Source organism: Vanellus vanellus (genome assembly GCF_965231255.1).
Source record: "Vanellus vanellus genome assembly, chromosome: 2".
NCBI classification, from domain to species: domain Eukaryota; kingdom Metazoa; phylum Chordata; class Aves; order Charadriiformes; family Charadriidae; genus Vanellus; species Vanellus vanellus.
Window position 1 is genome coordinate 160,222,186 of NC_138906.1, and position 13,084 is coordinate 160,235,269.

The 13,084-nt window shown below is 44.6% G+C and overlaps 1 protein-coding gene across 1 annotated transcript in view; it reads right to left on the bottom strand.

Moving 5' to 3' along the window:
* The window catches only part of ASAP1 (ArfGAP with SH3 domain, ankyrin repeat and PH domain 1), a 155,895-nt gene extending 144,950 nt beyond the window's left edge, over window positions 1-10,945 (bottom strand). The window contains exon 1 of the mRNA XM_082499527.1: window positions 10,842-10,945. The gene's annotated coding sequence lies outside the window, so the exon portion shown is untranslated. The remainder of the gene's footprint in view (window positions 1-10,841) is intronic.
* Between the last annotated feature and the right edge of the window lie 2,139 nt (window positions 10,946-13,084).

The following is a 13,084-nucleotide window of genomic DNA, read 5'->3' on the forward strand; positions in this document are numbered from 1 at the left end:
AGAATCATAGAATCATAGAGCGGCTTAGGTTGGAAGGGACCTTAAAGATCATCTAGTTCAACTCCCCTGCCATAGGCAGGGACACCTCCCACTACACCAGGTTGCTCAAAGCCCCATCCAACCTGGCTTTGAACACCTCCAGGGATGGGGCATCCACAACTTCTCTGGGCAACCTGTTCCAGTGTCTCACCACCCTCACAGTAAAGTATTTCTTCCTTATATCTAACCTAAATCTCCCCTTTTCCACTTTGAAGCCATTCCCCCTCGTCCTATCGCTACATGCCCTAGTAAAAAGTCCTTCCCCAGCTCTCCTGTAGGCCCCCTTTAGGTACTGGAAGGCCACAATAAGGTCTCCTTGGAGCCTTCTCTGCTCCACACTGAACAACTCCAACTCTCTCAGCCTGTCAAGAAAGAGGCACCTAAACCACCTACCAAAGAACACTAGAGGTGCATCTGGACTTTGACTGCAGCCTTCCGGAATTCAGGGGTATCTCTGTGGCAGACCTGCAGTCATGAGCCTGCCCCTGGAGGTGAGAACTAGAACTAAGCCCTTCATATCTTGTAAAAATGCCGTGCCCCCTGTAACACTTGAGCAGTTCTTGGCATTGTGCTGGGGAGGCTCCCTCTTCAGGTCCCTCCTCTGCCTGAGTGAGACCAGGGCTTCCAGCCAGCACCTGTCCTCTCCTGCAGGTCCCTAAGGCCTTCTGCAAGGCCTAGAAATTGTTAGTTGTTACAAAACAATAGAGCTAAGCCTTCCTTTGTGAAAAACAAAACCAAAACCATAGAGCACCGTGAATCTAACTCAGATTTTTTCCAGGGAACATCTGATCCGATTTAATTCAGTAAGTCCCATTCCAGTCATTAATCTCCAGCCAAATTTTGTTTTTTATTTTATTGCACATTATGATTTACAGCGCTCTGTTCATTATTACTTAGAGAAGCAGTTGCTCAGATCCTCTTTCTCTTGATCTCTTGATCAGGAAAATGCTGCATAGATATGAACAGAAGTAAGACTATTGCTCCTCTGAGAGAACTCTTCCCCAATTAAAAATAGTGTCTGCGAGGGAAATTATGATCTTGCAAATAGCTTCTGCTTCTAAGAAAGACGACATTAACAGCACAAATGAGGCCAGGTTTCCTTACATCAGGTCTGCTATTTGCTGCAAAAACAGTGCAGTAACTGACACAATTAATATTGCACAAATATCCTGGGAGGGCTTAAAAATGTTGAAATCCCACACATGTATCCTTCAGTACTTAGAAGAACCTGATCTGCCCAGCACATTCCAGAATGAACCTATTTCCCTTTGGGAAACAAACATGTTGTTTGTTTTTGACATGCACAGGAAAGGATGAAGCAGAAACATATTTTCTCCTGTCGAAACCAGAGGGCGTTGCCAGCGTTCACACAGATGCTGCCTGGTCACCGTGGTCCTTCTTCCGCCTCCCTTGTGTTGGATCAGTGGGAACCAGGGCAAAGCTGGCTGCAGTTTGCATCTGGAGTGGGAGCTGGATGAGTCTGCTCCATTCTGGTGTTCGTGACCACCACTCATCTCCTGCTAAACCTGGTAAACTAATATATGTTGCAGATGGCTGGAGGCGCTAAGGAGCAAAAGCACTAACCTGTCCTTTCTGGGGATCTGAGTTTCTTTCCTGTCTAAGTTCACATTCTGGAGGGAGCCCGGTGTCTTTCTCTAAGACGCAAATTGACTTGTCTTCAACAGTCTGTCCCAGCTGATGATTTCTATTTAGAAAGGGCCTTGAATTATAAAAACAAATGTTCCACAGCTCAGAACTGAGATACTTTGTCCTGCACTGGGAAACCCTGGAGGAAGTGCTAAACTCTTGTCTACTGAAACCTTAATTAGTGGACCGAAATAACTGACCTCACTTTCAAAAGGACATTGCAATAATTTATCCAGGACTTTGGTATGAGCTAAGGCTCTGAATTTTAGGCAACGAGCTTTTGAAAATTAGTGATTTAAGCTTTTATCTACAATGGCCAGCTTTAGCAAGCAGGGTCCTCCTCTGGTATTGCTTGTCTAAGCAAAACGTTGCCGCTGTACTAGCAGCCAGCACTAGTATGCAAGCAATATCGATGTCAGGTTATTATTATCCCCAGGAAACGCTTTTCACATTAACATGGTGGTTTAATGGCCTGTGATATTGCAAGAAGGTATTTCGTCCAAGGAGAGAGAATTTAAGTACTGGGATAAATAACAACAGGTGTCTTTCACCTAATTGTTATTGCTCCTAAAGCTGCGCCGGCACACGCAGGTTTGCATGAACACCAAGAGGACTTGGGAGCACTGAAATCCCGCACGGGCAGCCTGAAGGGCAAATGCCTGTGGAAGCTTTTCCCCCAGGCTGTGAGCACAGCACTGCACTCCCGTGGAAATTCTCTTTTCATCTTACAGTAGTTGTGGCTTTTCCCTCGGGGAGGAGGTACTCAGAGGTTACAAATGGTGGGTTTTTTTCTTCTACCCATCTGCTTGTTTTTACAAAATATGTAGGAGCACTTGAGACCTCTGTTCCTCCATCTGTCTTGGTTAAGGGGGATTCAAAGTCACAGGGGGACATGTGCACACATAGAGCAATTGGCTCAGCTTCACTCGCAGAGACCAGGATACAAGTACTGCAGAGTTCTCAGTAACACGTTATTTAAACTCCATTTAAATGATCTCAATTTCTACGATATAAGTTCTTTTTTTCTCAGAATGTAAATCACGACATGAATAACATTCCCTTAAATGATAAGGTGTCCTTCAGCATCCAGCATCATGAAAAAGTGTTGTCTAACACTCCTTGTTTTCCTTAGGGTCGGGCTAAACCTGGTCTCACTGGTTGGGGTCATGTTCCCTCTTGTGCCTGATCTGTCTAATGGTGCAAATCTATTGCAGGAGATTTCCTGTAAGTCTAACTCCCTTGCTCAAGTTGTAGCAATTAGGACACTGCTGATATGACTCACAGGACATGGGCCTATTGCACATCCCAGCCTCGAGAAGGAGCTGCTCAGGGCCTTTGGGCTATTTGGGACATGAAACAGTCTTAAAACGGGCAGAATTAGTGTTAGAAATGATCTTTGGGGGAAGGAGGTTTCTGACTGAAGAAGAACCTTACAGCCAGGCTGTTCTCTGCACCTGAAGGCAACGGAAAAGACAAAGAATAGGAGTTTATGATATACCATGTGCACACATGTATATACCACCCTATAGGGGGGACCGCATAATTGCTGTTCTGACCTTCCTAGGAACACTGGGAAGAAAAACATAAATCTCAACAGTCGAGTGATTTCTCTAATTCAGCCCAGGTGCCAGGTAGGCTGTCGTATGGCTCCAGCAAACAGCAGCAAAACATGACTTACAATCAGCTTTTTATCCTCGTTCCTGTTGCTACTGAAGCCCTTTAAGTCTAATATTCTCAAAGGCAAGGAAATTTGTTTCAACTGAGCCAAATCCCATTTGTCTGTCTAGGTAGCGAGAACAAATAGCAGCCATAGATCATCTTGGGTCAGAAGTAGATTTTTAACCCCATCCTGGTCAACACGTGAACATGTTAGCTCCTTCTCAACCACAACTTCATAAACACAGAAAATAAAAATGATAAAGTTTAAATGACCAGTGAGATCTGGGATTCTGGCTAAGACCTATCTTACCATTGGTTAAATCTGGAGTCAGATTGTGATATTAATTCAGGACAAGTGTAAGATCAGAATTATACCCTGCTGGTTGATAATAATTTAAAAGATCTACATTTAATGTAGAATTATGGTACCCATTAGTTTTAATAAAATATCTTCAGAAATTATTCTACCAAGGTAGACATTCTTTTTGTTCATGAATATAGATAACTACTGAATTGTAGGAATTTCTGATCCTGACAAGCTTTGCTAAGTACTTAGCTACTAATTATGAACAGGAATAAAAGGACACATGCTGAAATAATTATTACAGGATATGCAGCTACAACCTGCCTCTGATCAGATGGATGGAGCCACTATCCTACATCAGCAGAGAATGCAGTCTTACATATTTTATGACAAATATACCATTAGGTAAATGATTACATGAGTAAGTGTACCAATTTGGGTGACTACTGAACTGCTTGGATTTGAATGCAGGATGAAAGTAGCAATATAGTTCCACGCTAAATTAAATAAAATAAACATTAGAGTTCCTTGGTGCTGGCAAAGATCTTATTTACACACAAATATATCTGGAATATTTCCATGACATTCAGTTTGTAGCACTACTATAAATCAGGTAGGAGACTAGGATTTGACCCTCACTGTCAGTAATGATTTAATAGCTGTAAATTCAAGGCAAAATTCCTTCCACGAAGTTGTCTACCCATTTTTGTCTACCAATTTGTTGTACCCATATAAGCCTTTTTTAATGGATGCTTAAAATATCTATTAGTTTAATTTAAAAAAAAGTTTACAAATCCATGTTGCAAATATCTGCAGGACGAGTACATTCTATGTATGAGCTCTGACTCAGAAAATCCTCCAGGTGCAATCCTGGAAAGCTGGGACCATAATCTGGGAAAATACCGCTACATGTCCTCCGTGTTCTTCTCTTGCATCCTACATGTCAGCCACCACTGGAGGCAGGATCCTGAAGTGTTGGCTCAGATGGTTTCATGCTTTAATATAGAACCACAGTATTATGCTAAAGGTTTGGTGTTATAGAATCATTTTGGTTGGAGAAGACCTTTAAGATCATCAAGTCCAACCATTAACCAAACACTGCCAAGTTACCACTAAACCGTGTCCCTCAGCACCACATCTACCCGTCTTTTAAATACCTCCAGGGATGGTGACTCCACCATTTCCCTGAGCAGCCTGTTCCAATGCTTGACAGACCTTTCTGTGAAGAAATTTTTCCTAATATCCAACCTAAACCTCCCCTAGCACAATTTGAGGCCGTTTTCTCTTGTCCTGTCACCTCTTACTTGGGAGAAGAGACTGACCCCCACCTCTCTACAACCTCCTTTCAGGTAGTTGTAGAGAGCGATAAGGTCTCCCCTCAGCCTCCTTTTCTCCAGGCTAAACAACCCCAGTTCCCTCAGCTGCTCCTCATAAGACTTGTGCTCTAGACCCTTCACCAGCTTTGTTGCTCTTTGGACACGCTGCAGCACCTCAATGTCTTTCTTGTAGTGAGGGGCCCAAAACTGAACACAGTACTTGAGGTGCGGCCTCACCAGTGCCGAGTACAGGGGGATGGTCATTTCCCGTGTCCTGCTGGCCATGCTATTTCCAATACAAGCCAGGATGTAAGCCAGGATGATGCTGAATCTAGATACCATAAAGCTTGTCCTGGCCAAAAGAAATTGCTTTATACGCGTTTGGCCAACTGCTTTAAAAAGGGCATGCAGATGTGCCAGCCTTGGCAAGAGACATCTCCCTCTTCTTGTCCCAGGTGTTTTGAGGAGCACATCAACTGTGTACCCTGCGTTTCCCCATCACACGCTCTTTTTTGCCTACTCCAGAGATGAACAAGAAGAAAGGAGGAGCCAGCCACGCTTCTCCTCATCTGCTGATCTGGGTAGTGCCATGCAGTGACTTGCTTGGGGTCACATTGTAATTCAGCACCAGCAGGTGGCAATCCCAGGGCCATGAGAACTAATTAAAACCTGATTTTTTTTCTCCTCAAACGGGAGAATAGATATGGAGAAATACATGTTGTTGCAGATCCTCTGAGGACCCTGGGGAACAGCTCGGTCTTGAGCTGCAATCCCACCCCATCCCTGTGCCACAAGGCCACAGCTCCAGCTGCCGTAACCGAGAGAGAAGACTTGGCAAGGCCTTATTTGCCCTTTTATCCAAAGCAGGTTGAATTTTCAACCTTAAGGCCACACTCCGAGTGTCAGTTGCTTTGCTGGATCAGGGGCCATTCTTGTGATTGTACAAATACAGTATTTTTACCTGATGAATTACAAATGAGGCTTGCAGCTGGGTGAAGATTAATTGCACTATTTTATTTGTGCAATGAACCCTTAGGAGCATGTCTGTTTGTAGCCAAGGAACGGCTCTCCTAATCACAGACTGAGGATGCACTGGAAATGGATGGAACTTAAAAGCCCGTGACCTTTGGGAGTCACAAACCACTTGCAGAATGTCTCACAGGCATCTCCTCCCATCGGGAAATGTTGCAATCTTCAGTTTTATTGGTTTCTTTAAGCCCCAAGTTCTTTAAAACTGGATGTTACTATAGCCCCATGGCTCTGTGATAACAAATGCTGTGGCACCATGCGGGTGTTGGGATCTTTACCTCCACAAGCACAACTGCTCACCTCCCGTTCGCACACGTCCTCCCTCCAACCTCTCCTCCCTGCCTAAAAAATTCAGGTTTGAGGGATGGAGGAGCTCGAATGGGGCGTTTTACCACCCCGAGCAGCGTTGCTCCTTGCCATCCCCGCTGGTGCATGGGTCTCCAGCCCCACGCTGACCGTCTTCCACCTCTTTCCCCGGGAATCACCCCACGCTCTCCAGCATGTTTGGCTTCGCAGCAAAGCTCCTCCAATTTGTTTGTTATTTTTCCTCCAGCTTTATTTATGAAAGCTGCGTGCTGAAACGCCCTCCCCTTAATCACCAACCCCTTTCTCTACCTTTTGTTTCCTCCCGGGTGTTTCACCCTGACACACCAAATACAGACACGAAACAGGAGGTGGGGAACATCTGGCCCCGGCTGCAGAGCATCGGCAAGAAGCTGATCTAGAGATAAAATAAGATTTTTTTTTTCCTTTTTGCGGGATCTTGCTGTGGGATGTTGAGGGCTTCCTGCCGCAGTCCCCGGGGCGGCCAGCAGCCCCCGGCCAGGGCTCCGCTCTCCCTAACGCAATTACAGTCTGCAAACGTTTAAAGGCAGTTTCTTTTGAGTTAGCCACATGCTTCAAATTGTTATGTGGTTAACCGCTGAGAACAAACCCCCACACAAATACCTACGGATCAACTTGCTCGAGCCAGGGTGGTAGCGGTGGGGGCGGAAGGGGAGGGGGGGAGGCTTCCTCATTTTGCTTTTGATGAGAAGAAAATAGAGTTTTCTTTTGACTTTTCCAAACTGCTAGCAGCCGCCGTGTCGCGGTACGCGCTGGTTGTTGTCATTTGCACATTTGTTCGCGTTTACAGCTGATGAAAGGAGCCTTGTTCGACAGCCGTGGCCATGTACACCATGGGCCAAGTCCTCCACTGGTGTAAATCAGCTCGTCTGGTGAATGGGAACTGAAAACGCAACCTCCTCTCCGTGCGTGCTGTGCAAACGCCAAGCCGGGGGAAGACTTCTGCGCTTTGACATTGCCCTATCCTATGTCCCTTAACTCTTATAAAAGCCGAATACTTTTCTGCTGACTCACAGAGGCAGATGGATTTTGTTAACTCCGGCAGAGATAGAGGAGGATACACGAAAAGCATCGCTGCCTCTCGGGGGAGATGAACCCGACTTTGGGGTTCAGGGGGGACCAAGCAAGGAACTTCACATCACACCCTGTTCAGCATGGATGGAGCTTGGCTCGTGGGTACCACATGGGAGGAGAGCGATATGTGGTCCAGGCTGAGCCCTGCTGCTAATCGGTGTCAGAAATAACGAACGGCACTGTTGTTCCCTCCCCCACTTCGTGCCCTCTCTCTGAGGCACTGCAGCTCCCCAAAGCCCAAGAGAGAGACTTAGAGCCAACAGCAACGAGAAAACAAACACCCCAAAACAAGCACAGAGCTCAAAACCCCTCAGTAACTCCATTGCCTCTACTTAAAGCTTCTTAAATTACCGAGTTTTTTAGTGAAGTAAATTAACTTCCCTTTGCTTGCATTGCCTTGTATTTTTGAGAGCTGCTGAGGAGTAAATTGTCTTACAAACCCAATCCTACATGGGCACCGTTTCCAAACACAGTTGTCATAGCTGTTCATGTAGCACTCATGAGAGTGGACCCAAGTGGAAATATAAATAATCATTTTGCTATGGGCTAACTTTAAGATCCATCTTAAGTTTATTTTCATTTATAAAATGGTGGAATAAAGACTCTGTAAAGTGGCTAGAAGAGTCTTGAGGGAAAAGCTGCAATCCAATGTGACCCACTTTGCTCAGGTACAACACAAAATTGCATTCTTTGCTTTTTGTGGAAAAAAGCACGAAAAGGAGGGGTTAAAAGCTTTGGATGTGGAGAACCGTTTCAGTGAAAGTGGTTTAGTTCCCCTGGTCCATTTATCGTCTGAGCAGAGAAACATCACTCTGTGTATGAAGTCAGCTCTGCAGGACTCCGTGCCTGTCAAAACTGTTTATCCATACTTGCCAACAACAGCAAGAAGGGCAGGAGGACTGGCAGTCATGACGGTGAATGAGTTGGAGACATGGAGTGAGGGCACATGAGTCGGACCTCCTCGCTGATGCAGAAAGGCAAAAAGAAGGAGGGGAAGAACACTAAAGCATGAAGTCTTAGAGAGTTTAATGGTGCAGTTGGTTACCAAAAAATAAGATCTTTTGCAGAATTTCTTCATGAGCAACTGAGTAGATAAGTCTTAGTGGCCAGTTAGTCCTCACGCTGCTGAAGGTACAGGAGTCAATGCCAGCAGAAACAGCTGCTGGGGCATATTGGCACATTGATGTTATTGGCCATAGGTAGTCGAGTTGGGAATATTGCACTTAGATAATTAAAAACTAATGTGATAATCACTTATTAAGGAACTATTTAGTGCTTAGTATAGTTATATGAAGAGGTATAAAAAGCTCCCACAGTCTAAATCAAACAGAATTTTAATCCTATGTGAGGGTTACCGGGCCAAAAAAAAAAAGGGGGGGGGGGAAGAGAATTCAGGTTTATAAAAAGAAACATGTACACAATGAGCTGAAGGTTGTGCTTCTGCGCTTCCTGGTCTGGGTGTGAGCAGAAGAGGAAATACCAAAATACCACCAGAAAAACTATTCCCACAGCATTTCCAACCTGACTTAAACCAGAAAGTTCTGACAAGTCCAGCAAAAAAAGGGGGAAAAAACCCCAATCGACCCAGTCCCAAGCCTCCAGCTCCTCAGACAGCCAACAAAATTCGCAAAGCGAGGAGATATGAGTAGACCTAGACAAGTCTTAGTGTTTCCCCTGAGTCCTCATCTGTACTCTGTATTTTCTGCGGTTCACCCATCATTAGTGATATTTTGACTCTTCTGCCAGCTTTGAGGGGAGCACACTTCTACTGTAGCCAGTTTAATCACATCCATGAGCACTGACCACCAAATTGCATGTTAAGCGGAAGGCAGGGCGCCATGGTCTGGTCTAACTCAGGTGAGGGGTTCCTTGTTCTCCCTTTTGTTTTTTGGGGGTCAGTCCCCTACAGTAAGAGTAAAAACCTATGTACACAGCAAGAATGGCATTTTAATGCATAGAATGCCATCAGTTTCAGTGTTGCCCCATGTTAATAATTAAAATTGAATTCCTGAAGCTTGCAGGCAGAAAAGACATGAGTTTGGTCTGGTTGGTCACACACAAACCTTCCACTGATACCAAAGAAAACTTTGGAGAAGAGCATCAGGATCACATTCAAAGGGCTGTGTGGAAATCCAACACACCAGGCAATTACTTTAAAACTTCAGATTTGGAAGCTCTGCAAAGAATTCAGAAAATGGCTCTTTCCATTTATTGGTATAAAAAAGGAAAGTATTGTCTCCTGCTAAACCCCAAGAATCTAAATGTTAAAGTCTCTTGATTGACGTGCAGTATTACACGCTAGGATTCAGGACATTTTCAATAGTGAAATGAAAATCAGGGCTAAAGTAGAATTTCTGTAGAAAGCTGTTTTCCCTATAGATGTTTCCTAACATCTAAGCAATTTCTGAATCAAGCTTTTTTTCCATAAAATTAGAGAACTGAATCCCTGGAGCAGCTCCAAGGAGCAGCTCAGGAATGTTCAGCGCAACCACAGCCTCCAGCTATGGGACAGAACAAAAGTTGCAACAGTGATGATGCTATATCTTCCACATTTCACTCCAACAACACTTCCGTGGGTGCCAGCAGTGAAATTGGTTTCAAAGAGGTGCAAAAAAGAAGACTTTTTCTTTTCACATGCTGAGTCACTGATTTTGAGACTGGTCAACTCATTGCATTTGTGACCGCGGTTTAACTAAAACCACGTAGGGCTAATAATGCCGTCATAGACTCTCACATCCAAAAATGAAGCTAAAACCTTAGCTAAGCCTCATGTCTGAATGCAGCTTTCCAGTTCATTCAGAGCAGCACAGCACTCAGCATTTTCCCTCCAACAGCAGAAAGCCCCTTTCTGGCCTCCCGGAACACTGCTGCATGAAACACGTTTTCACTCCTACTGCAAACTTATTTAAGACACAATAGGAGAAATAGTTGGCACATGGATTCTTCTTACAACTTAAATCTAGATCAACAATAAAACATAAAAGGCCAAGGAAGCATGCAAAGACACTCAGAAAAGTCTCATTTTTCTTTTAAGATTAATTTTTGCTGAGATTGAGACATTGCAGTTTTACTCAATGTGGGGCCCGTTCTGCAAGTCTTTTCTTGCATGAGCTCTTTTTAAAGTCACTGAGGTTGTTTATGTGAGTAAAACTTACTTACAAGAGTAAGGATTTGCAGAATCTGGCCTTATACATTTTCCTACACTGAAGCTTACCTGGACGTTATCTAGGCTGTAAAGCAGCGTGTATTTTTAGGAATTAAAAATGGACTTCAGTTGTTTTTTTTGGAAAAAGTTCTAACTTCAGCTTCACCCATCTGCTTTTTGCAGTTTGCTCAGCAGCCACATTGAATGGACGTGCTCAGCCTTTGTCCCCAGCTCAGAGCTGCTCGTTACCAACCATGCTCAGCCCCAACGCGCTGTAACTCACCAGGACATGTGCAGTCTGAATTCCCATTCCAGATCTGGTCCTGAAACCTAAGGCCATTATTCCATCTCAGACTAAAACATATTTTCCCATGGGCAGCTGAAAAAGAGCACGCTTCTTCAGGTTTTCTTGCCACAAAAAGATGAAATAAGGTGGAACAAAATAATAATAATAAAAAAGGAAATCCAATGTACGGCGATCCCCAGATTTCTGGAGTCTAAGAGTGTTGATCTGCATCCGTAAATGTCCTGACCGGTGAGGAGACACAGGCACTACAACTGGAAAGAGAGCAGGAAGGAAAACCTACCATGTGAGCAAAGTTAAAAAAAAAAAAAAAAAAAAAAAAAAGAAAGGGGAAAAAAAAAAAGTGAGAGAGAGAAAAAAAGGTCTGCTCAGTGGACAGCACTTGGGCTGATAGCAGGGATTTCAGGAAATCCAAACACTCAGACAGGAAATCTGAACACTGGATAAACATGCCATAATCTCCACAGATACAGTTAACGTGCTGCGTCTCCCGTTAACCCTTAGCCTGCCCATGGCTGAGCCTGAACGCAGATATGCAACGCCTGGAAACACAAGCTGCCCCGGGGGGCTCCGGAGTCTGAGCAGCAGCCCTGCGCTCAAGCCTGCCCTCTCCTTCCCTCGCTGCTCTCGCAGGGTATTTTCCTGCCTTTATTTCTACATAGTGATGCTTTTGTTCAAAAGTGTATGATTTTATCTCCTTGAGAAGAGGATGATATTGCGCCCTGAGCCCTGCAACAGCAGGGCAACCTGTCTGAATGCCTGTGTGCCACCAACCCGGGCTACCTGGTAGTCCTGAATTGGTTTTACCTGTTTTTCCCCCTCTCTTTTGCTGTAACACAAGATTTATATGGCTGTCTGTGAGATACTTGCAGGGTACCAGTGATGATTTACTCCAGGGCTGGGGCAGCAGGGTTGGGGGTGCACCTTAGAAATTGGAGGGAGAGTGTTCTTAAAGCCACAGAGGGATTCTAAAACTCCCTTTATGCCATTTTGTCAAGGAATTGAGGATCAAACTCTGCAGTCCTTAGTAAAAGTAAGATGAAGCATCCTTGGTTGCTTATTCCTGGAATATAGACTGTGCTCTTTGTGTCTTGTGGTTCACTCCCCAACATTAGCAGCATCACTCTTCTTTTGTCCTTTGAGCCTTCTTAATTGATTTCTTTTATATCTACCTTGGTTAAACTGTTAATGTAAAACTCTTAGCTAGCTACACCAGTAAGAAGAAGCAATAATATTTCGTAGAGCTGACCCCTTGCTCCCACAGATGTAATTAACAAAGTGACGTTCAGGTGACAGTTGTCCAATAGGAATCCATAGCACTACGAGCTCCCCCCCCCAACCAAGTCCCTGTGTATTTGCAGGATGGGGACTTCACTGTGTTTTCCGTAGGAGGACAACTGCAGGGTTCACCGCTTTTCAGAGGTCATTGACTCCTAAGGCAATGACTTAGACTTCCAAAAACGCTTCTTCCCTCTTAAAATTGGCTTTTTGGGATAGACCTGCCTATATAGCACATTGGAAAGAAAACACCACATCTTCAGATTTTCTGGTTCTCCTAGGACTTCACAGCGATAAAAAAATGATAAAAATTAGTACCTTGAATTTCACTTTGCTGTTTGCTGATGGAAGTGATTAGACACAGAGGTAATATCCACCAACTTGTGCCCTTGCTTAAGGCATTGGCAATTAACTCATCTGAAATAGCCTTAGTGTAAGTCCCACATGCAATATTAACCTATATCATTATATTAGGGTAGCCACCAGGAACAAAATAGGAGCATTATAGGAAAAGGCTTCCTTCAGCACCTTCTACTACTTACGGTGTGTTTCTGCTTACTATTTCAGAGACAGAATCTCTGGCCAACCAGCATCGGTTACAGCATTCCCTGGACGCGGCCAAGCTTGGAGATCACACCTGGTCTACGGAGATAGGTTGTGTTGGCCAAGCGACGTCGCAGGGAGCCTGGCAGCAGAGCTGGGGTGGAAAACGGGGCTTTTGGGGCATCCCTGCCTCAGGAAATCTCCTCTGGTCTTCAGCCCAGTTCTGAGTCGGGAAACATCTTTCAAGTTGGGTCCTCATGTTCCCAGTCATTCTCCTACTACTTTTTAAGGTGTATGAGGCCAGGGATGGAGGTTGGTCCCTAGGAGCGTGGCTGGAGTGCTGGCGGCAGCATCTGTGCAAATAGCTGGTAGAACAAAAGCTTGGCTTTAGAGGCATGAAG